The sequence below is a fragment of the Rana temporaria genome, chromosome 1 (assembly GCF_905171775.1).
Source record: "Rana temporaria chromosome 1, aRanTem1.1, whole genome shotgun sequence".
Classification (NCBI taxonomy): Eukaryota; Metazoa; Chordata; class Amphibia; order Anura; family Ranidae; genus Rana; species Rana temporaria.
The window spans coordinates 52,680,340-52,706,492 of record NC_053489.1 but is presented as its reverse complement, the minus strand read 5'-3'; the positions used below and the strand labels follow the sequence as shown (position 1 = coordinate 52,706,492).

Sequence of the window (26,153 nt, the reverse complement as noted above, 5' to 3'; positions counted from 1 at the left end):
CCACAAATTCTGCGCTCATTACCTAAGCAGCCAATCATCAAGCTACATTATTGCAACATGGGATTTGGGTTAAAATTTGCTTTTTTAGGTGGTCAGTGTGGCAGGGGTGTGCGGGAAAGCTACGGCTTGCCTGTTTCTCCTTGGCGGCAAACCGGTTACTTTTGCTCGTGGACAAAATACTTTGCTTTTAAAAGAGCTAGATCTGTTTGTCAATGAAGAGAGAAAATCTACTCCTATACTATACAAGATCCATGGCAGTATGTACATCTACTCCTATACTATACAGGATCCATGGCAGTATGTACATCTACTCCTATACTATACAGGATCCATGGGAGTAAGTAAATCTACTCCTATACTATACAAGATCCATGGGAGTAAGTAAATCTACTCCTATACTATACAAGATCCATGGGAGTAAGTAAATCTACTCCTATACTATACAAAGATCCATGGGAGTAAGTAAATCTACTCCTATACTATACAAGATCCATGGGAGTAAGTAAATCTACTCCTATACTATACAAGATCCATGGGAGTAAGTAAATCTACTCCTATACTATACAAAGATCCATGGGAGTAAGTAAATCTACTCCTATACTATACAAGATCCATGGGAGTAAGTAAATCTACTCCTATACTATACAAAGATCCATGGGAGTAAGTAAATCTACTCCTATACTATACAAGATCCATGGGAGTAAGTAAATCTACTCCTATACTATACAAGATCCATGGGAGTAAGTAAATCTACTCCTATACTATACAAGATCCATGGGAGTAAGTAAATCTACTCCTATACTATACAAGATCCATGGGAGTAAGTAAATCTACTCCTATACTATACAAGATCCATGGGAGTAAGTAAATCTACTCCTATACTATACAAGATCCATGGGAGTAAGTAAATCTACTCCTATACTGTACAAGATCCATGGGAGTAAGTAAATCTACTCCTATACTATACAAAGATCCATGGGAGTAAGTAAATCTACTCCTATACTATACATACAAGATCCATGGGAGTAAGTAAATCTATGCCGATACTATACAAGATCCATGGGAGTAACCGTTTCTCAATACATCGTGGTCAATAAATGAGAATTAAAGGGTCACTACACCTCTAAGTGAAATGTTCACTATGGCTGGGATCAGGGTTCTCCTCCTGACTTTTAAAATCTTAGTTGCTCTAGCACCATGGTCCCCAGACCTGGGTTCCCGGCTCCCCACTTGTTCGCCTTTTGGGTTTTAAGGCATCCCGGTCATTTTTGGGTGTTCCAGATCCACTTGTTGCATTCTTTGGCTTTAAAACGCCAAAAGTACCAGTGTACCAACCTGGGAACTTGGTGCAGAGATCTCATCGGTACAATCCCTGAGTGGCGATAAGAGATGTTTCAAGGGTACTCTCACTAGGTGGAAGAACTGTGCCCGAGCATGCTTCACCTCTGAGGTTCAGTTTGTGTAGTGTGATCACTCTGTACCATGCCTGGGGTGCCTGGAACAGATGGTCTGGGGTACGGTTCAATTGGACTCCGGCATGGAAAGGAGCACTGGGGGGGTTGGCTGGCGGAGGTGATGATGTAAGCATGTTTTGGTCCAGAATATCGTGAGCGCAGACCTGTGGGGGGAGCAATTGTACTCAGACATGGTACAAAGCAACCATGCCTCGTGGGAGTACATCCGAACTCCCTAATTTCTATAAAAAAAATGTAATTACCCAGTTTTGGGTAATAAGGCTCCATTAATCACCATTTTGTTTGTGCTGAAGGGTAGCTGTCGTTACTGAAAAATCTGTGACTTCTTTCCAAAACACAAAACTGACTCTGGGATTCAGAGACTTTGATTTCTAAAGATTAGTCCAGCTGAGTCGGATCCTTCTATTTCTATTTCTATTCTATTCTATTCTATTCTATTTATATTTATATTCTATTCAAATATATTTGCTGGTGGCTTGAATGGCTCTCTGGTTCTTGGGGATGTCTGTATCGGGATCCCTGTACCTGTGATTCCAGCTTCACCCACCTCCCATCATGACTCTCATCTCTCTCATTGTAGATATCATTTTGGGCAAGACGAGTGAGACTACATGGTTCGTGAGTCTGAGGTGAAGAGGGAACATTTTTGTGTGTATATAGATGTCAATGTAGATTCCAGAAAGATATCTGAATTAGGGGCATCATCTCAGTTTTTGATGAAAGGCTCTTTGTCAGCACAAGCTTGGAAGCTGTCACGGCACAGTAGAAAAATAGGACTCGAGACAGTCAACCTACTGTAATTAGGACTAGAGCCAGTCAACCTTCCGCAAATAGGACTAGAGCCAGTCAACCTTCCGCAAATAGGACTAGAGCCAGTCAACCTTCCGCAAATAGGACTAGAGCCAGTCAACCTTCCGCAAATAGGACTAGAGCCAGTCAACCTTCCGCAAATAGGACTAGAGCCAGTCAACCTTCCGCAAATAGGACTAGAGCCAGTTAACCATCCGCAAATAGGACTAGAGCCGGTCAACCTTCCGCAAATAGGACTAGAGCCGGTCAACCTACTGTAATTAGGACTAGAGCTAGTCGGACTATTGAAAATAGGACTGGATCCAGTCAACCTACCGAAATTGACTAGTGTGAGTCGGCCTACTAAAATAGGGACTAGAGCCAATCAGCCCACTGAAATTAGGTCTAGAGCCAGTCAACCTACCAAAATTGGTACTAGGGCCAGTCAACCTACCAAAATTGGTACTAGGGCCAGTCAACCTACCAAAATTGGTACTAGGGCCAGTCAACCTACCAAAATTGGTACTAGAGCCAGTCAACCTACCAAAATTGGTACTAGAGCCAGTCAATCTACAAAAATTAGGACTAGAGCCAGTAAACCTTCTGCAATTGGGACTAGAGCCAGTAAACCTTCTGCAATTGGGACTAGAGCCAGTCGAACTACCAAAATTAGGACTAGAGCCGGTCAACCTACTGTAATTAGGACTAGAGCCGGTCAACCTACTGTAATTGGGGCTAGAGCTAGTCGGACTATTGAAAATAGGACTGGATCCAGTCAACCTACCGAAATTGACTAGTGCGAGTCAGCCTACTAAAATAGGGACTAGAGCCAATCAGCCCACTGAAATTAGGTCTAGAGCCAGTCAACCTACCAAAATTGGTACTGGAGCCAGTCAACCTACCAAAATTGGTACTGGAGCCAGTCAACCTACCAAAATTGATACTGGAGCCAGTCAACCTACCAAAATTGGTACTGGAGCCAGTCAACCTACCAAAATTGGTACTGGAGCCAGTCAACCTACCAAAATTGGTACTGGAGCCAGTCAACCTACCAAAATTGGTACTAGAGCCAGTCAACCTACCAAAATTGGTACTAGAGCCAGTCAACCTACCAAAATTGGTACTAGAGCCAGTCAACCTACCAAAATTAGTACTAGAGCCAGTCAACCTACCAAAATTGGTACTAGAGCCAGTTAACCTACCAAAATTGGTACTAGAGCCAGTCAATCTACAAAAATTAGGACTAGAGCCAGTAAACCTTCTGCAATTGGGACTAGAGCCAGTCAAACTACCAAAATTAGGACTAGAGCCAGTCGAACTACCAAAATTAGGACTAGAGCCAGTCGACCTACTAGTGTGATTTTGTGGAAGAATCTGGAGCTCCCAGGGAAACCGCATGGCATGGAAGCCAAGATTCCGAAGCTGCATGCAAACGGCTCAGTCACCATGCTGCCCTGTGGTGCCTGTAGGGGTGTCATATTTAAGAAGCAGTAATGCTTGTTAGTTTAAATCTTGGATTGAACAAATTCAGTGAGCGGATAGCACCAAATGGTTACTTGGTAAACATTTCAGCTCATTCTTGTTGGTGCTGGCATCAGTCTAAACACATTTTATTGTGTAACATAAATACACACTCGGGGGTTGCTGGAAACATCTGCTATAAAAATCCTAGCGGCATAGCTTCAGCTTATGTAGGCTTTGATATTGTCGGAAGCCTCCAGTGTGCCAAATATCGAAATGTGATGGATTGGGAATTCATATTTTGGGGTTCTGCAATAAACGTTTAAAAAAAGGACCCCTAACAGGTTTTAATTGCTGTGTCCCCGGTGGGGAGCTGTCCTTGTAGCCAAGACCTAAAGTGGGTTGTCACTGGAACAGGAATAATTGCTCTTCGTTCACCTGTAATGTATTTAGCTACAAATAGCTAGTCGCGTGAAAGAGACCCTTAGCAGGCCATTTGACATGGTTTCCTATGGGTCACGTTCACATATATACACACATATATATATATATATATATATATATATATATATATATATATATATATATATATATATATATATATATATATATATATATATATATATATATATATATATGTATATATACCATCATTTGTAGACGCTATAACTTTCACACAAACCAATTACGGTAATATACACTTATGATTTTTTTTTTTTTTTTACATGTAACAGAATACATTTTACTTAAATTAATGAAGAAACTCGATTTTTTTTTTTTTTTTTTACTGTTTTATAGCACATTTTTTTTTGCAAACGTTTTTTCATCCTCCTTATAATAAAATAAAAAACCCAGTGGTGTTCAAATACCACCAAAAGAGCTCTATTTGAGCAAAGAAATTACATACTTTTTATTTGCATACAGTGTTGCATGACCAGCAAAAAATGTTTTGTTCATAAAGGGGGTAAAACTGGAGCTCAAGTGGTTAAAACAAAAAAATTCTACTAGTGTATGGCCAACTTTAGTGGTGGCAGATTTTTTTAGTCTACTTTTTTATGCCCCCCCCCCCCCCCCCCATATTTGTGTTCCCACTGGATGTTGCAGATCCTCCAGAGAGACACATTTGGTCAAATTGGCTATAATTGGTGCATCTTTCTGCTACAGAATATGAGAGCGCTATAAAATACAATAAACCTCCATAACCCTAAAATAGGATGCATTTTATATTGAAAGGTTGCAAGTCTGTTTGCTGAAGCGGTCACCTTCTCGCTATCTGGGATTATCTGTAGACACAAGTATTTAAGAAATGTCAGACTGCTCAGCATTTGGTTATTGGCAGATATCTGTCCCTAAAGACGTCTTGATGCTTTGGATAAGGTTTTGTCATGATTTAACTCTTCAGTGCTGAATCTCTTACATTTCACAGCAGCACCTCTATCGTGCCTACACCCACTGCAATAAAAAAGGATAGCTAAACCTAAGAGAAAAACTCTAATGCCACATACACACGACCGTTTTTTCATGACGAGAAAAATGCAATTTTTAAAATTGATGCATCATCTTTGGAACAAGCTTCCTTCTGGGACAATGCAGACCAATGTGATGCAGTGTGCGGCGTATGGTCTGAGCACTGACAGGCCAACCCCTCCCTCCCACCCCTTCAACCTCTGCAGCAATGCTGGCGGCACTCATGGTCTTAATAACAATGGGTGATCTATAGAATGCGCCCTAAAAAGTCGCCCACCGTTGCGCCTATGGAGGAGTGGATGATGCCTAGCTGCTGTTTAGAAGATAATAAGTGAACAAAAAGAATGTAAGATGATGAAACTCTCTAAGGAGTGTCAACAAATTAAAACAGCGCTATCAAATAACTGTGCATATTTGACTATATAAAATACATTACTACAACCCATATGTAATGATATACAGTGATAATAAACAAAATATATCCAGTTTAAGAAATAAACACTAAACTGTGACTGTAATAATAAACACCCGTGATTGACTTAAACGTGAAGTGAACGCACTGAAAGTGCAAGAGACAGTCTTTAAAAATAATTTAGAACGTGGCCAAACAAAGCAAAGTTCATGTGTATAAGGATCCTGCGATCTTCAAATTTTTTCAAAAACTTCCACCACACCCGACAGTGCTCAGTGACTCCTCCCCCATCAAATGGACACTCACCGGATAGGTATGCCTCACACTCTCGTGTTTTGGCACAAAAAACCTTATCAGATGTAGTTGTTCCCGTCAATAAAGATGTAATCCAAATATGACATCCAATCAGTTCCACATATATGTCGGAGAGAGACAAAAGAAGTGCAAATAGTGTGATACCATCAAAGGTTTAATAGCACACCAAAATAAAACTTCAAACAGTGCACTCACAAACAAAATCTTGTAAAACAGCAGAATATCACATCAAGAAACTCCTTCAAACGTCAAAATGGTGAGAAGCGGTCACGGCGGACCCCCGATCAGCGAGAAAAAGTGAAACCAATTCTCCTACTCACGGTGCCATGGACTTCTGTCAGATGCAGCTGCACATCCACTTAAATAAAAAAACCTCAAACGCACTCTGCATCCAAAAACGCAGCACTCACTAGTAAAATTAGACTGTATGGCAATACCCCGACATGTTTCGTTATAAAAACTTATTCATGGGACTACTAACAACCTTACCAACCGCTCACCATCCGGGACTTGTTTTCAGGCGGCAGGCGTACGGTGTTTCGGCGTTCGGAGTGAGATGTGAACCATCTCCATAGACAAGAATGTAAATACGCCAAGGTGTGAATGCAGCCTAAAAATAAAAATTGTACAACATTGGATCAATTATTATTATTATTATTATTATTATTATTATTATTATTATTATTATTATTATAATGCAGAATGTAGGACTCTTTCACACTGATTAGTTTTTGATCAGTTGTTTTTGTTCAGTGTAAAAAAACGGAAGAAAAATGCATAAAAAATGCATCCCTTTAATTCCTATGGAACTCTTCACACGGGTCCATTGCATTTTTAAACATCCTGATTGCTGAATTTGTGATACGGTAAAAAAAATCACATATGAAACACAATCACACAGTCACGAATGCAGCAAACATGCAACTCACTGCGGCAAAAACGTATTTGCAACAAAGCAGTGTGAAAGGGCTCTTGTGAAAAGTAGAAGTAAATGCATGACCATTAAGGCTGCGTTCACACTGCTATGTTGCAAAAACGCAGTAAAAATGCTTATACCTTTGTTGCCGTGTTTCCAGTGCATTTGCACCTGTGAAAAAAGCTCAAGTAACTCAACTGCCATGTTTTTGATGCATTTTCCATTTATTTCAGTGGAAAGGTGCATTTTTGGCGCAGTTTTGATTTACCGCATCAAACATACACCAGTAATAGAGCATGCAGGACTTATAAAAATGCAACTGACCCACAATTGACTGGTGTGAATAGGATTTATTGGTCATGCATTTTTCATGCCTTTTTGCCGCTGTGCTGTGTGTTTTGATGCATTTTTTTCCCCATAGGCATGTTGCGCTAGAGAGGTGTTTTTGGTGCAGTTTTTTTTCCGCCTCAAAAATGCAGCAAGCAGAACTTTTAAAAAGGCAACTGAAACGCAATGGACCAGTGTGAATTGTTCCATAGGATTTGAAGGGGTGCATTTTCATGCGTTTTTTTTTGTTTTTTTTTAACTGAACTGATCAAAAATTGATAAGAGTGAAAGGTCCCTATGGCAAAAAAATAAGAAAAAACGGATGAGTGTGAAAGAGCCCTTCTATAGTGCCAACAGTTTGTGCAGCGTTTTACAAAATAAAGACCTTACAGTGACAATACAATTCAATACAAGATGATTAGGGGAGCCCTGCTTATGAGAGCTTGCAGTCTAAAAGGAAGGGGGCAAGTGATACAAAAGGAAATAACTGAGCGGATGTGAGTTTATGGACAAAGGAAACCTTTTTGTTAGGTGTTGTGGGCAAGGCTTCCCTGAAGACATGAGTTTTCAGGGATTGCCCAAAAGGTGCACAAACTAGGAGATAGCTGGACAGATTGGGGTAAGGAGTTGCAGACAATAGGAGAGGCTTTGGAGAAGTCCTGGAGGCAAGCATGGGAAGAGATGACAAAGGAGATGGAGAGCAGGAGGTCTTGGGAGGAGAAAGGACGTTTTGAGTGATATTTTGAGCTATGGATGGCTTTGTATGTTTGTATTTTAAATGTATTTGTTGGGCAAATAAGACAGTGGAGGGATTGGCAGAGAGGGATAGCAGATGGTGAGCGGTTGGTAAGGTTGTTAATTCTGGCGACAGCATTTATTATGGACTGAAGGGAGGATAGTTTGCATAGCGGTAGGCCAAGGAGGAGAAAATTGCTATACAGTCAAGATAAGCGATAACAGGAGTTAAGCCAGCCGTACCTGAATCCAAATTTAGCTGATTCAGCAGGGACTGGCCGATGTTTGATCCATGTATGAACTAGCTGGTTGCACTATTGATTGACTTGTGTACAACCAGTCTTTTGGGTTTCTCCTGAATAATCAGTGCTGACGGGTATAGCCGGCATCACTGATCATTGTAGTCTGCCGGCAGAGAAGGCTCCTTGCTAGCAGAATAGAATACAATAGCTCAGCTGTAGTGACTCCCCTATCCACATTGAATGTGTCCATAGGGGAATCTGTTCACCAGCGGGTTGAACAAAAAAATAATGAATCGTGTATGGCCTGCCTTAGAACCTTTGTGGTGATGTTGGTTAAAAATCTTAGGGCCAGATTCACAGAGCAGATACGACGGCGTATCTGTTGTTCTATCTATGCGACTGATTCATAGAATCAGTTACGCATAGATAGCCATAAGATCCGACATGTGTAATTGTTTTACACTGTCGGATCTTAGGATGCAATACCGCGGCCGCCGCTGGGGGGAGTTCGCGTCGTAAACCAGCGTCGGGTATGCAAATTAGGAGTTACGGCGATTCCTGGCGGTTTTTCGCGTTCGCTACGTCGCCGCTAGTCTAGTTTCCCATCGCAAAGTTAGTCGTTTTTTTTTTGGTGCCTTAACTTTACACAGCAATCGTATTGCTGTATAAAGTATGGCCGTCGTTCCCGTGTCAAAATGTAAAAAATAACGTTGTTTGCGTAAGCCGTCCGGGAATACGGAATTGCGCTACGCGCGTCGCCGTTCGAAAAAATGACGTCACGGCGCGCAAAGCACGGCGGGAGTTCGGAAACGGAGCATGCGCGGTAGGTCCGGCGCGGGAGCGCGCCTAATTTAAATGGCACACGCCCATTTAAATTGGCCCGCCTTGCGCCGGAGGCCGCCGGCGTAGGTTTTCATCGCAAGTGCTTGGTATATCAGGCACTTGCGATGAAAAATTGCGGCGGTGTAACGTATCTACGATACGTTATGCCGCCGCTCATCTACGTGAATCTGGCCCTAAAATCTTAAAGTGTTCCACGTAAAAACGACTAAACTTGTAGATTGGTACCCAGATAAGGTACTTAAAGGAGAAATGCAGCCTAAGCTTGTTTGGCTGAACGTAGATCGAGTACAGTTCCTTCTGTACTCCTGTCACCTGTACTCACAGAGCCGGTCCAGGCTGAGGCAAGATCGCGACAATAATAATATGGTTGGGATCTGCCCACAACCCTGAAACGGCACCTGGCTCAGCCTCTCTGGGAGCCACTGAGAGACTAAGCCAGCCACTACTGCCCCCTCCACATTCCAGCGCTCCAGTGAGCATGGGGGAAGGGGGGGGGGGGTGCAGAGCAGACAGTCGTGACTGACGGTCACCAGCTCTCTGCTTACAGAGCTCTGAGAACTGAGCGATTCTAGCAGTGTTTGATCACTCGGTTCTCAGTCCCTAGAGCCGGCGGGGGGACAGATGCAGCATCGGACCGATTCTGCATCCACGTAGGTAAATATGATTTGGGGAAAAAAGCTTCTCTTTTAAAGTGGAGGTAGCCACACCCCCCCACAGTTGGAACACATCCCTAGGATACACTTAACCCCTTCAGCGCCCATACTGGTTAAACCCTTCACTGCCAGTGTAATTTTTTACAGTAATCAGTGCATTTTTATAGTGCTGATCGCTGTATCAATGACTGGTTCCAAAATGGCGTCAAAAGTGTCCGATGTGTCCACCATAATGTCGCAGTCATGATAAAAATCGTTGATCGCCGCCATTACTAGTGAAAAAAAAAATATTAATAAAAATGCCATAAAATATCCCCTATTTTGTAGACACTGTGGGGCAGATCCTCGTACAGCGGCGCATTTATGCGCCGGGCGTAGCGTATCTAAGATACACTACGCCGCCGTAACTTAGTTTTTTTTTTAATCCACAAAGAATCCGCGCCGTAAGTTACGGCGGCGTAGTGTATCTTTGGCGGCGTAATGGCGCGGAATTCAAATGGCTGTGATGGGGGCGTGTTTTATGTAAATACGTCGTGACCCGACGTAAACAAAGTTTTTTTTTAACTGCGCATGCGCCGTCCGTGGGGGTATCCCAGTGCGCATGCTCGAAATTACCCGGAACAAGCCAATGCTTCCGACGGTGACGTCATTCTACGCAAATCCCTATTCGAGAACGACTTACGCAAACACCGTAAAAATTTCTAATTTCTACGCGGGAAGGACGGCCATACTTAACATTGAGTACGCCTCATAACAGTAGCTTTAACTATATGCTGGAAAAAGCCGAACGCAAACGACGTAAAAAAATGCGCCGGACGTACGTTCGTGGATCGCCGTAACTAGCCAATTTGCATACTCGACGCGGAATTCGACGGGAACGCCACCTAGCGGCCGCCGAGGAATTGCAGCTTAGATCCGACGGCGTACTAAGACGTACGCCTGTCGGATCTAGCCGAGATGCAGTTGTATCTTGTTTTGAAGATACAAAACAAAGATACGACGCGCAAAATTTGAAATTACGTGGCGTATCAAGAGATACGCCGGCGTAATTGTTCTGTGGATCTGCCCCTATAACTTTTGTGCAAACCAATCAATTAATGCCTATTGCGTATCGGCCTAAACTGAGGATTTTTTTTCCTGTTTTTATATATTTTTTGGGGATATTTATTATAATAAAAAGTAAAAAATATTATTTTTTCAAAATTGTCGCTCTGTTTTTGTTTATAGCGCAAAAAATAAAAACCGCAAAGGTGATCAAATACCACCAAAAAAAGCTCTATTTGTGGGAAAAAAAGGTCGTCAATTGTGTGTGGGAGCCACGTCGCACGACTGCGCAATTGTCAGTTAAAGCGACGCAGTGCCGAATCGCAAAAAGTGCTCTGGTCTTTGGCCAGCCAAATGGTCTGGGGCTTAAGTGGTTAAGACCCCACAAGGCAACGATTTAGTATGAATGGGTCCTAAACGGTGAGGTGTCTTCAGATTGAGGTGTTGCGGTGACTTTCTTATACCGTATTATTATTATTAGCGGTGATGACCTGTGTAGCACGCCCTAGCTGGTTAGAAAGCGCCGTTCCTTGGTGGCTTTGTATGTTAATGTGACCTCCTGTGTGTTTTTTTTCCTGCGGATGACTCGAGATTTCATTCACTGATTTCTTCAGACTCCAAACAAAAGTGCAAGATAAACACTGCGAGACAAAACTTTCCCTTCCTGTAGAGACCTGTTTATGCGTTTTCACGGTGGGACAATTTGGACCGATTTAACCTCTTGGTTATCAGATGGCGTTTAGGTGGCTGCAGATCTCAGCAGGAGATGTAAAGTCCTGGAATGTGAAGAGATAAGACAAGGCGGTCATATAGGAGGAAACTGGAGGGGAGTTCTTCTTCTCTACCATCTATATACAGTAGATGTCGGTTTTATGACTGAATTACATATACAATGCACACATACACATGTATATTCTTCCTGTAGGCGCCATCTGTATGGGTGGCCATGAATCGCCCAATCATCAAAATAAATGGTCACGGTGGTGACCGTAGTTTGCAATTATGAGGCCTCTTCCTTCAATTGTCCATCATGCCTAGCCAAAAGGTTTTTTTTTCCTGTCCGATTGCATAGGATTTGGTAAGAATGCATGTAGGGAGGGGGAATGTGGAGTATTTGAGGTTAGGGGCACAAAAAGGACAAGTGTGCTTTGTTTGAGGGTCTGTTCTCATCATATTTCAGCAGTGAGGTTCACCAAGGACCTATGTTTTGCTCCATAAAAATGCATATCAAGTAGAAGTCCCTTCTGTGTTGTGAAGCTAGTTCACATCTGTATGCTGGAGTTTAGTGTGAAAGCCAAAAGGAAACTACCGTATTTTTATCTTGCTATAACGCCCCCCCCGGCGTATAGCGCGCACCCCCGAACTTTAAGAAAAATTCCTGTAAAAAATAAATAAATACTTAGTTTGGATGCCCCTCGTCGGTGTCCTCCCCGCTCGATCCCTGCTTCCGGCGCTGTGTTTGAACCACTGCGCCGACATATACCGAGCGCAGTACACTCGGGCAGGCTCGGCTCCTCTCGCGTAAAGGACGTACAGGACGTGACCGCGAGAGGAGCACAGCGCGGGTATTGGCGTATATCGTGCACCCACGATTTTGCCCTGATTTTCAGGGCAAAAAAGTGCGCGGTATACATTGATAAATACGGTATATGGAAATATACTATTCATATCCATACATATGCATTGCATGCAAACAGTCAGTGTCACGAGTCCAATATTTTTTCTTTTTGTTATAATATCCCAATTTTTTTTCAAAATAATAATAATTTCCCTCAGTTTAGGCCGATACGTATTCTTCTACATATTTTTGTAAAAAAAAATAGCAATAAGCGTATATTGATTAGTTTGCGCAAAAGTTATAGCGCCTACAAAATAGGGGATAGATTTATATATTTTTTTTACTAGTAATGGTGGCGATCTGCGTTTTTTTTTTTTTTTGTCAGGCCTGCGATATTGCGGTGGACGCATCGGACACTTGACACAATTTTGGGACCATTCACATTTATACAGCGATCAGTGCTATAAAAATGCACTAATTACTGTATAAATGTGAATGGCAGGGAAGGGGTTAACACTAGGGAGTGAGGAAGGGGTTAAATGTATTCCCTGGGTGTGTTCTAACTGTGTGTGGAGGGGGACTGACTGGGGGAGGTGACCGATCTGTGTTCCTATGTACAAGGGACACAGCATCGGTCTCCTCTCTCCCTGACAGGACGTGGAGCTCTGTGTTTACAAACACAGATCCACGTCCCTGCTGTCACCGCCGATCGCGGGTACCTGACGGGACATCGCGGCCGCCAGGCACGCGCATCGGCTTCCCAGCGATGAGCCGGGCACAGTGTTTCCCCGCTGCGCGCCCCCAGGGAATGTAAACAGGACGTCCACCCGGCACTTGAGAGCCGCGCTGTGGACGTCTTTCGTCTACAGCGCGGATCTCAAGTGGTTAAAGGGCATCATTCAAACCTGGGCGAGCAGCAGTAGGACGGAGTGAACTTTGTCCCAGGGACAGAGATGAGGGCAAGTATTTCCGTGAAAGTCGCATTTAAAATAAAAAATAAAAATTGCAATTGCTGGCCAATTTATTTAACTAGAGTTGGCCTTTAAAGCTAAATAAATGCTGTAGGGGGCAGTGTCATTGCAACTTTATAGACTGTCCTAGGCAGCTTCAGAACGTTGCGGTACTCTACTCTTCTTCCCTTTTTTTTTTTTTTTTTTTTTTTTAGCATCAGATTTATTTCCAGACCCCTCAGTATTTTTTTTTTTATCTTGAAAGGTTTTATTTTCCATTGAAGAGTAGGAGTGATTGTTCAGGATTTCAGGGTACTTTCCATGGAGGAACTATTAGCGGCACATTGCTAGAGCTTGGCGTGTTAACATGGTATGTGATAACCTGGCATGCCTATCTGCTGAAATAATAATTGCTTTCAAACCTACATCCTGACAGGTTTTTACAACAAGAAAAAGCTTTGCCACAAGCCATGCCAATTAGTACATTTCAATGAATACACAGTGGGATTGATTTACTAAAACTGGAGAGTGCAAAATCTGGTGCGGCTCTGCATGGTAGCCAATCGGCTTCTAACTTCAGCTTGTTCAATTAGGCTGTGTTCCCACTAGTGCGACTTCAATGTTGTGCGTTTTTTTACACACTCTGGCACGTAAGTCGCAAGAAAGTTGCATCAAAATAGTGCAGGAACCTTTTCCAAGTTGCAGCGACTTTACGTTACATAGATTGGAATGGGTGCCATTGAAATCAGTGGGCTGCGGCCTGTAATGCGACTTTGTGTCCAAGGTTGCGCGACAAGATGCACTAGTGGAAACTGAGCCTAAAGCTACCTACACATTATACAGTTTTCTTGTACAATTTTTTCCTCTTAGATTGTAGCGCCCCCTTACTTTCAGTATGGGCACTACGCTAAAGTTAGTGGGGAATGGGAGAGTTATTTTGCTCCTGTTCACAATTTGCTAAAATTGGAACTTCTGTCACTCCAGAAATGTCCACTGGGACAGTCTGTGCTCCAGGGATGCAATACCTTCCCTGGCCAGCAGTTGGCGCCAGAGGGGTTCTGGCAGAGCAACTTTCCCCAGCAGCCAATTAGAGAAGTTTCTCCCTCACAAGGCATGCTGGGGAGGGGTATATCTGACAGGTGTCATGTGCTAAAGAAGTTTTTGCGGGGTCCCGGTTCCAGGTGCGGCATCCACCTTCAGGGTGCGCGCATCCATGGACCCCGCCAGCGCGGCCCACCAGGCCAGAATTGCAGTCTACATAAACCCTCATCTGGAGGTAAAGGGGGACTCCAGTGACTTACTGGGTCCCCGGTTCTATTGAGAGGATCCCAGGCTGGGTGCCGTTCGATTGGGGGTTCGGCTTGAGGGGAACCCGGAGGCAGGTTGTCCAACAGAGCTTGAACGAACCAATCGGAGATCTGGTGACCGGAATGCTGACAGGTACGTTTTGCTGTTATTCCGGTGACCTATGCTAAAACCTACTGGGAGGATTCGCTCCATTTATCCATCTAGCTCACCTAAAGTAATTGGCCGGTGGCAGAGGCCCTAGAGCCAGATCTGAGAGAGATCTCATCCAACATCAGCGCCTGACCTCACAAGTTTGCTTCTGGAAGAATGGTCAAACATTCCCATAGACACACTCCTAAACCTTGTGGACAGCCTTCCCAGAAGAGTTGAAGCTGTTATAGCTGCAAAAGGTGGGCCAACCCAATATTGAACCCTACAGACTTAAAGGGGTGGTTCACCCTAAAAACTACTTTTTTTTTTTATTACACTGCCCCCCCACATTACAATCCGATTAAGGCTATTATTATTTTTTTCATGCTGTACATACCTTTGTACAGCATATTCACCTGTGCATCCGGGTTGCGAGTCCCGCAGGAGTGGGCGTTCCTAACATGTGTGTGATTGACGTTTTGCCCAAAAACGAGCTCCCCCCGTCGCGTAAGCCGCGTCACGGTTGGCGAAAGGAGCCGAACGGCGAGTCGGCGCTATACTGCGCATGCGCATCGCCGTTCGGCTCCTTTCGCCAATCGTGACGCGGCTTACGCGACGGGGGGAGCTTGTTTTTGGGCAAAACGTCAATCACACACATGTTAGGAACGCCCACTCTCGCGGGACTCGCAACACGGATGCACGGGTGAATATGCTGTACAAAGGTATGTACAGCATGAAAAAAATAATAAGAGCCTTAATCAGATTGTAATGTGGGGGGGGCAGTGTAATAAGAAAAAGCAGTTTTTAGGGTGAATCACCCCTTTAAGACACACAGATTTTCGGACAACCGACGTCCTTTTCATTGTTGCATGCTAGTCTCATGCCGAAAGTAAAGAGGTTACTCGCCGTACGAAAATTCCCCTACAACGGAATACAACTTCAGAAGTGACGTCATGTGTTGAATAGTTTTTGTATATTATTTTGTTTCTGAGCATGCATAGTCTTGCAATTTTTTTGGGACGCAAACCATGCTGATTACATGAAAATCGGATGTTGAGTTCACATACGACAACAATTTTATAGTCTGCACATCCAGCTTTTGTCGGACGAAAAACTGGACTTGGCTGTCGAAAGCACTGTACTAACGATCTGAAAATTTTCAGATCGATCGTCGGACAAAATTATACTTCCGATTTTCGTATCGTGTGTACGGGCCTTAAGACTGAGATGCCATTAAAGTGCTTGTAAACTCTGTTACGCCACTTGTATCTACAGGTAGGGCCTATAATAAGGCTTACCTGTAGGTACTGTAAATATCTCCTAAACTTGCACAGTTTAGGAGATATTCACAATATATACGATTTTACCAACATCATCGGCGCATGTGCACTGAAGAAACGGCCCGCTGGTGATGTATCTCCAAGTCCCGTGCCGTGACCAGAGGCTCTCATGTGCTCCTAAGTGACATCATTGGGGCTCTAGCCAATCACAGCGCCGGAGCCCGTGAACCCGGAAGTAACTCCACTGAAAGGTGTCGGCTGTGTGCTGCCGCCAATTCAGGGCATCGTTCTAAGGTACGTATTTCATAATGAGCTAGTATGAGATGCATACTAGCTCATTATGCCTTTTTATCTTGCAGGTTTTTTGGAGGTTTACAACCTCTTTAAACTTCATGTGCGGGTAAAGGCAGGTGTCCCAATACTTTTGACAATATAATGTATTTATATCAGGCAGTCGGCTCACTTTCCTGCTCAGCAGACTGATGGTTTAAAGCAGTGCTCTCCAAACTGCAGCCCAGGGGCCAGATACAGCCCTTTGCTTGCTTTTATCTGGCCCTTGGGACACTAGTTCATCAACTGATACTAACGATGGGGCACAATTCCTCCCAATGACGCCAACGATGGGGCGCAATTCCTCCCAATGACGCCAACGATGGGGCGCAATTCCTCCCAATGACGCCAACGATGGGGCGCAATTCCTCCCAATGACACCAACGATGGGGCGCAATTCCTCCCAATGACGCCAACGATGGGGCGCAATTCCTCCCAATGACGCCAACGATGGGGCGCAATTCCTCCCAATGACGCCAACGATGGGGCGCAATTCCTCCCAATGACGCCAACGATGGGGCGCAATTCCTCCCAATGACGCCAACGATGGGGCGCAATTCCTCCCAATGACGCCAACGATGGGGCGCAATTCCTCCCAATGACGCCAACAATGGGGCGCAATTCCTCCCAATGACGCCAACGATGGGGCACAATTCCTCCCAACAACACCAATGATTGAGCATAGTTTCTCTTAACGACACCAACGATGGAGCCCAATGACGTCAGTGATGGGGGCACATTTCCTCTCAATTATACCAATGATGGGGCACAATTTCTCCCAATGACACCAACCATGGGGCCCAATGACACAAATGATGAGGCACAATTTCTCTCATTGAAACACTGTCTGGCCCTCTGCAATCCTATGCTTTACCATAGGATTGCTTTAATGTTCCCAAGAGTCATACACTTACAGTAAGGCAGGGCTCGACAAATCCCGGGTGCCAGGTCGCCATGGCGACTAGAAATGGTGTCCTGGCGACTTGGCTTGGAAGGTGGGCCATCTGGTGGTGAGCCGTTGGTATTACAAGTTATTACCACCAGATGTGTGAGCTGGCGCCATCTGGTGGTGGCCGTTGGTATTACAAGTTATTACCACCAGATGTGAGCTGGCGCCATCTGGTGGTGGCCGTTGGTATTACAAGTTAAGCATTACAAGTTAAACAGCAATTCTAATGTAATTTTTCACTATTTTTCACTGCCATCTTCTTCCCTCTAATTAGAACCCCCAAACATTATATATATTTTTTATCCTAACACCCTAGAGAATAAAATGGCGATCGTTGCAATAGTTTCTGTCACGCCGTATTTGCGCAGCGGTCTTACAAGCGCACTTTTTTGGGAAAAAATGACACTTTTTTTTTTAAATTAAAAAATAAGACAACAGTAAAGTTATCCCCATTTTTTTTTATATTATGAAAGATAATGTTACGCCGAGTAAATTCATACCCAACATGTCACGCTTCAAAATTGCGTCTGCTCGTGGAATGCCGACAAACTTTTACCCTTTAAATTTTCATAGGCGACCTTTAAAAAAATCTACAGGTTGCATGTTTTGAGTTACAGAGAAGGTCTAGAGCTAGAATTATTGCTCTCGCTCTACCAATCGCGGTGATACCTCACATGTGTGGTTTGAACACCGTTTACATATGTGGGCGCTGCTCACGTATGTGTTCGCTTCTGCGCGCAAGCTCGTCGGGACGGGGCGCGTTTTCTGGCTCCTAACTTTTTTAGCTGGCTCCTAGATTCCAAGCAAATTTGTCAAACCCTGCAGTAAGGAAAGTCTCTTGGGTTGAAACCAGTTCATCTGACAGTTTGTTGTGCAAAGAAACCATAGCGCCTCTATGTGAACACAGGGCGAGCAATACAAACTCCATGCAGATGTTATCTGCAGAAATCAAACCGCTGAAGGCAAAATGTATGCTTTCCCTTTGGTCTTCCATTTTTATTATTGCTAGATTTATTTCCTGATACTGTTACCGTTGCTCCATACATAATCTTATGGCAACATAACCCTGGAATAGTGTGCGCACACAAAGTATCGTTTGGTTTTTATATGTTTATGGCCTGGAGGGAGAATGGATTACAGTTTAAACCCACATGCCTCGCCCTTTCTGTGGTTCACAATGAATTCCAGCCCTGTGGTATTCAAGGCGGTTAAAAAAAAAAAAAAAAATGTTTAAATTGCGAAAGGTTCAGCGGGAACTTTGGGAACGTGGGCAGCTGTATGTGCAAATAGAGGCCCATAGGAAGCGAGTTCAGTGTTGTCAGCAGGAGCATACATCTCTCTGTAGGCGAAGACTTTGCCTGAAAATCATGAGAACATTTTTCTAATTGCTATTTCTTTTTTCTTTTAGACCAATAGAAAAACACATTTTTTTACAAAGTACAATTCTGTGCTTTATAGACTTGCTTGGTGCTTCACTGCATTAGGAAGTAAACCATACATTGAGATTCATTTTGCTGTACAATTTTTTTTGGAGGGTTAAAATGTAAAAAGATGAGATTATGTTGAGTAAAGATAGAACAGCTGTGTCATGTGTAAAAATGACGCGTCCCCTGGAAGCAACGATAAACTACAATGCTTAAAATTTTACATGGCGATGATTTAAAATCTCTGCCGCTCATCCAATAAGATTTAACTATACATTATTCCTTTCACTCTGGGTTGCTCGCCAGTCCCTCACGTGTTGTGCAATCACATAGTTACATAGTCAGGTTGAAAAAATACACAAGTCCATCCGGTTTAACCATAAATTTTTTTTTTTTTTTTTATAATATCATACAATCCCATACACCCAACTCCACACCCACAGTTGATCCAGAGGAAGGCAAAAAAACGCCAGCAGAGCATGATCCAATTTGCTACAGCAGGGGAAAAAATTCCTTCCTGATCCCCCGAGAGGCAATCGGATTTTCCCCGGATCAACTTTACCTATAAATGTTAGTACTCAGATTTATTATGCACATTTAGGAAAGTATCCAGGCCTTTCTTAAAGCAATCTACTGAGCTGGCCAGAACCACCTCTGGAGGGAGTCTGTTCCACATGTTCACAGCTCTTACTGTGAAGAAACCTTTCCATATTTGGAGATGAAATCTCTTTTCCTCTAGACGTAAAGCGTGCCCCCTTGTCTTTTTTATGTTGACCGTAAAGTGAATAACTCAACACCAAGTTCACTTTATGGACCCCTTATATATTTGTACACGTTCGACTCACGTTCGACTCGAACATCGTATATTCGATCGTTTGTCGAATTGCGAACATTTTGGGCCGTTCGCGCCAAATTCGAGTGGCGTTTCACGGCCCATAATTCACTGCGGCATCGCAGTGCATTGCTGGCTGATGTTTGGCCAAGCATGCACTATGACCTGCATGCTTGGCCAATCACAGCTTGCAAAAAACGGAGAGCCATAATTGGCCAAAGCCAGGGTGGCTTTGGCCAGTTATGGCTCAGGGGGTTTAGTACACGCCCCACACTATAAAAGGCAGCCTGCAGGTTGGCCTTGTGTAGTGTGTTGCGTTGGTTAAGAGAGAGAAGACAGACAGAGAGAGAGAAAGAGAGAGAGTGTCATTTTTAGTAGGTAGATAGAGCAGGCAGGCTAGTCAGTTAAAGTTAGTGTGTAGAGGATATATATTTATCCCAGGTGTTTGTGTGTGTGTGTGTGTGTATATATATTTATACACTGTATAGTTTAGCTAGATCCGCTCTTCCTAATTTACTGACAGGCAGGCAGGTGATTGTGCTAGCTGCAGTATTCTCACGTAGTGTGTGCTGTCCGTGTCCTCTGCAGTGTGCACCTAAAGCTACGTGGTGTGTGTACTGTCCGTGTCCTCTGCACATTGTGCACCTAACGTAAAGCTGGTGTTTCTCATATTTATTCCTAGAGTCAGGGATCTGCTCATATTAATACTACAGGCAGAGGATATTGCTGCAAGTACTTTAACGTGGTGTACGGTCTGTGTCCTCTGCCGTGTGCACCTAAAGCTACGTGGTGTGTGTACTGTCTGTGTCTGTGCTATTTTTATCAATGATTTTCATCCATATTGCAGGTACCAGACATTACATTAAAGCCGCAAGCAGTTTTAAATTACTTTTTTCTTATAGTAATCCCGGGGTCGACCATATCCGGGCGCCAGGTCGCCTTGGCGCCAAGAAATTGTGACCTGGCGCCCGCCGGTAATTGAGGCCGCGATTCTCACTGCCATCGCCTTCCCTCTAAGTAGAACCCCCAAACATTTATATATATTTTTTATTCTAACACCCTAGAGAATAAAATGGAGATCGTCACGCCGTACAAGCGCACTTTTTTGGGAAAAAAATACACTTTTTATAATAAAAAAATAAGACAACAGTAAAGGTATCCCAATTTTTATATTATGAAAGATAATGTTACGCCGAGTAAATTGATACCCAACATGTCTCGCTTCAAAATTGCGTCTGCTCGTGGAATGCCGACAAACTTTTACCCTTTAAAATCTCCATAGGCGACGTTTAAAATCTACAGGTTTCATGTTTTGAGTTACAGAGGGGGTCTAGAGCTAGAATTATTGCTCTCGCTCTAACGATCGCGGCGATACCTCACGTGTGGTTTGAATACCGTTTACATATGCGGGCGCTACTCACGTATGTGTTCGCTTCTGCGCGCCGGGACGGGGGGCATTTTCTGGCTCCTAATTTTTTTAGCTGGCTCCTAGATTCCAAGCAAATTTGTCAAACCCTGTAGTAATCTCATTTTGTGCAGGGACAGTTCTAAACACGTGCCACTTCGCATGCATACTATAGACACCCAGCAGGTACGATATTTAAAGGAATTTTTCATTTTTTTTTTTCACTTTAAGCATCATTAAAATCATTGCTCCAGAAAAAAAAGACCGTTTTTTTTTTTAACTTTTTTTTTCCATTGATACATGTTCCCTGGGGCAAGACCTGGGTTCTCAAAGACGTTTTACGACAATAACTTGCATATTAGGCTTTAAAATGAGCACTTTTGAATTTGAACGTTCAAGTCCCATAGACGTCAATGGGGTTCTAAATGTTCGTTCGAACGGTCGGTCCGTTCGAAGGTTCTTGTGCGATCCGAACGGGGGGGTGTTCGGCTCATCCCCATTACCCATCTATGCCAATCTCTCCATTGGCTGCCGCTTAACCAACAAATTCAGTTCAAAATACTAACAATCGCTTACAAAGCCATCCACAACTCTGCCCCCAGTTACATCACTAACCTGGTCTCGAAATACCAACCAAATCATCCTCTTCGTTCCTCCTAAGACCTCCTGCTCTCTAGCTCCTTTTTCACCTCATCCCATGCTTGCCTCCAGGATTTCTCCCGAGCCTCTCCCATCCTCTGGCATGTTCTACCCCCATCTGTCTGTCCATCTCCTGCCTTTTGTCTACTTTCAGACGATCCCTGAAAACGCATCTCTTCAGAGAAGCCTATCTGGCCCCCACCTAACAACTCTACATTTATTTTTTCCATCAGCGCATCCCCCACAGTTATTACCTCTTGTATCTGCTGACCCTCCCTCTTATGCCCTGTATACACGATCAGAATTTCCGCCGGGATAAACAGACAGATTTTTCTGATGTAATTCCGTTCAAGCTGTCTTGCATACACACTGTTGCACCAAATTCTGACCGTCCAAAACGCGATGACGTACAACACTACGACGAGCTGAGAACTTAGACTTGATTCTGAGCATGCATGTTTTTTTCTCCGTCGGAGTTCCATACAGACGAACGGAATTTCCGACAGAACTTGTTTTCATCGGAAAAAAAGAGATCATGTTCTCTTTCTAAGTCCGTCGTAATTTCCAATGGAAAAACTCAGATGGGGCACACACACGGTCGGAATATCCGTTGAAAAAATTCTGTCTGACTTTTTCTATCGTAAGTTCCGATCGTTTGTAAGGCATTCGACTGTGTAAGCTCCGATTTTGATTGTATTAAAGTGTATTGTACCTGATCAAAAGTTTAAGACCACTTGAAAAATGGCAAAAAATCATATTTTACATTGTTGGATCTTAACAAGGTTCCAAGTAGAGCTTCAACATGCAACAAGAAGAAATGAGAGTGAGACCAAACATTTTTTGAGCATTCAATTCAATTAAAAACAACCAATGAACTGAAACAGGTTGTTTTTCAGCTGATCAAAAGTTTAGGACCACACCTCCAAAAAAAACCTAAACCCCCCCAAAACAGAAATCCAACTTCCAAACAAACTCAGTAATGAGTAGCTCCGCCATTATTGTTGATCACTTAAAAAATTGGTTTTGGCATGCTTGATGCCTCGCGTTTCCATGAGGTGAGTGGGAACATTTCTCCAAGTGGTGAAGACAGCCTCACGAAGGCCATCTACTGTCTGGAACTGTTGTCCATTTTTGTAAACTTCCCTTGCCATCCATCCCCAAAGGTTCTCAATTGGATGTAGATCAGGAAAACACGCAGGATGGGCCAAAAGAGTGATGTTATTTCCTGGAAGAAGTCCATTGTCCTGCGGGCATTGTGTACTGTAGCGTTGTCCTGTTGAAAAACCCAGTCGTTACCACACAGACGAGGGCCCTCAGTCATGAGGAATGCTCTCTGCAACATCTGGACATAGCCAGCGGCCGTTTGACGCCCCTGCACTTCCTGAAGCTCCATTGTTCCACTGAAGGAAAAAGCACCCCAGACCTCTATGGCGCCCCCTCCACTGTGGCGCGTAGAAAACATCTCAGGTGGGATCTGCTTGTCATGCCAGTAACGTTGGAAACCATCAGGACCATCAAGGTTACATTTTTTTCTCATCAGAGAATAAAACTTTCTTCCACTTTTGAATGCCCCATGTTTGGTGCTCTCTTGCAAAGTCCAAACGAGGAGTTCTGTGGCGTTCAAGTAGACAAGGTTTTTGAAGACGTTTTTTGTTTTTGAAGCCCTTCAGTCTCAGATGCCGTCTGATGGTTATGGGGCTGCAGTCAGCACCAGTAAGGGCCTTAATTTGGGTCGAGGATCGTCCAGTGTCTTGACGGACAGCCAATTGGATCCACCGGCTCAGTGCTGGCGAAATTTTCTTGAGTTTTCCACTTGACTTTTTTGTTCCATAACCCTCAGGATCATTTAAGAAATTCAAAATGACAGTCTTACTGCGTCCCACCTCAATAGCGATGGTGCGCTGTGAGAGACCCTGCTTATGCAGTTCAGCAACCCGACCACGTTCAAAAAGGGAGTTTTTTTGCCTTTGCCATCACAACGTGTGACTACCTGACAGAAGATGACAATGAATCCACATCTTTGCACAGATTTGTCCTTTTAAAGGCATTTGGTCCTAAACTTTTGATCAGCTGAAAAACAGCCTGTTTCAGTTTAATCGTTATTTTCAATTAATTGATTGCTCAAATAATGTTTTGTCTCGCTCTCATTTCTTCTTGTTGCATGTTGAAGCTCTACTTGGAACCTTGTTAAGATCCAACAATGTAAAATATGATTTTTTGCCATTTTTCAAGTGGTCTTAAACTTTTGATCAGGACTGTATTTGCACTGTCTGCCCTCATGTTGTAAAGTGCTGAGGTCCTCCATACTTCATAGCTGTAACCACCCAGCCTTCCATTTGTATAAAACGGTTGTAGACCCAATTGTGTCTCGGATTCTCAACCCTTGTCTACATATTTTATGAACAATTTTCATTCTTTGCTTTACCTTAGTGAATGTTAGCGTTTATTTTCAAATTGGAAAGTATTTAAATTAATAATCTATTGAGTGTATTTCATGCTGTAAATCTGTTATAGGATTTTATTGGACACAGGGCCTTACATAATACGGCTACGTTAATTAAAACTGAAATCGAAATGTGAAGTTTTAATAAAGTTTTGTCTACTATTTGTACTTTGTATATACAAAGTGTAACTCTGAATTCAGAAACACATGGATACAATTTAATCAAAGACGCAAGGATCTGTTCTATATTAAACATTGACTAAAATATAAATATACAAGGCTGGATTAATAATGTTGATTGTGGAGATACAGGTTCTCCACCTAGAATGTACTTTGAAAAAATGTTTATTTTATTTTTGTGCCTTTTTATCCTTGTGCCTTTTTATCCTTGGTCAGACAGTTCCCACTTGCAGTTACTTTAAGTAAACCTGGAGGGGGGATTACCGTAAAGAATTTGTATAGTGGCAAGAGTTTGCACAGCGATTTACAAAGGAAAGGGAGACTGTAAAGTCAAAATGCAGAGCAAGAGAAGAGGGTTCTAATGGAACTAAACCCATGGATTTTATGCAAGAGAAGAGGGTTCAAATGGAACTAAACCCATGGATTTTATGCAAGAGAAGAGGGTTCAAATGGAACTAAACCCATGGATTTTATGACTCTGTTCACGCTTGTGCGACTTGTCATGTGACTATGGACATCAAAGGTGCCTGCACTTCTTTGATGCGACTTTGATCCAGAGAGTGTAAAGTCGTGTTGCCAAGTCAGGTTGGAAATTGTGCGACTTTGGAGTTGGGCTAGCCTAAGGCTGCATTCACACTATAACACGGCGTATTTTGCCGCCACAAATTGCGGCGTATTGTACCGCGATTTGCCGCGACAACACATTGTTGTCTATGCCGAACGCCGCCTGAAAAAAAGGGTCCGGGACTTGTTTTCAGGCGGCAGGCGTTCGGCGTGAGATGTGAACCATCTCCGTAGACCATAATGTAAAATCACCCCTCCAGCGGCACGAGCGTCAGGCGTAAATACGCGAAGGTGTGAATGCAGCCTTAGAGCTTGTTCACGCTTGCTCAAAATACTGACCCTTATAAAATGCGCCTACAGCGCTAATGGGCATTAATGAATACATTAAAAATGCTCCCCCAAACGCCCTAAGCACATTTGTGGCGTGATTGACATGCGTTTTTGGTGCGTTTAAAACCACACCACACCACATTAACTGTAATGTACTAACGTGTACATGCGGTTGCAGCTTGTTACCATAGACTTGAATGAAAGGAGTTTAAATGCTTCAACTCCTTTTAAACGCGACATTAACCATCAATTTTGAAGGGAAGCGACGCTAACGCTTCATGTTTTGATAATGTGAACAGCACTGTATAGGCATTTGAGGAGCGTTAAAAACACCTCAAATGTCTGCTTTCAATGCCAGTGTGAATTAGACCTAACAGTTTAAAAAAAGGTACATTCCCTAGGAATTTAACTGTCATACTGGTTGTACTCTCAACCAAACTGTCAAACTATCCAGGGCATGGTGTTATAACTGATCACATGTGTAGCATCATGGCAGTTGAAGATCAGAGGCCATGATGGCCGCTTCCTTGGCTGAAAATGATAAAAGGTTTTAGTTGCGCTCTAAGAGGGCCCTGCTTGTGAGAGCTTACAATCTAAAAGGGAGGGGCAAATTATACAAAAGTTAAAGCGGGGTTTCGGGCATAATTTTTTTCTTTTTGCAAGCTAAAATTATTCACATTAGATAGTCCCTAAAACCTTTTAATAGCTCCCCAATCGTTCCAGAAATCATTGCAAACACTTGCCTTATATCCTCCAGCTCATGTTGTGGCCGTATCCATCATATATGTGGGCATGTGAAGCCCAGTTCCTATTTCTTCCTGGTTTTCAGGGAGAAGTGCATGCTGGGCGATTTTTAGGCACAGTAATGCCCAGAGACTCCTTGGAAAGAAGTGTCATTATTTCCCAGGAGGCAATGGGGTCTTAGGACAGGAAGTTGAACCACCTAGAACCAGGAACTAGGCAGATTACAATTAATTTATTTTTTTACTTTAAAGGCAAGCTGTTAAGTTAATTTTTAGGGTGGAACTCCGATTTAATATCTGTGAGGAGATGAGTGAATGGAGAAAATAAAAGCACCATTTTTAGGTGAAGGTTTCTGTAAAGAGATGAGTTTTCAGGGATCGCCTAATGACGGAGAGAGTAGGAGATGGGT

The 26,153-nt window shown here is 43.2% G+C and overlaps 1 protein-coding gene across 2 annotated transcripts in view; it reads left to right on the top strand.

Moving 5' to 3' along the window:
- The window catches only part of PDZD2 (PDZ domain containing 2), a 416,595-nt gene that overhangs the window by 144,096 nt on the left and 246,346 nt on the right, over positions 1 to 26,153 (top strand). The gene's annotated exons all lie outside the window — the stretch shown is intronic.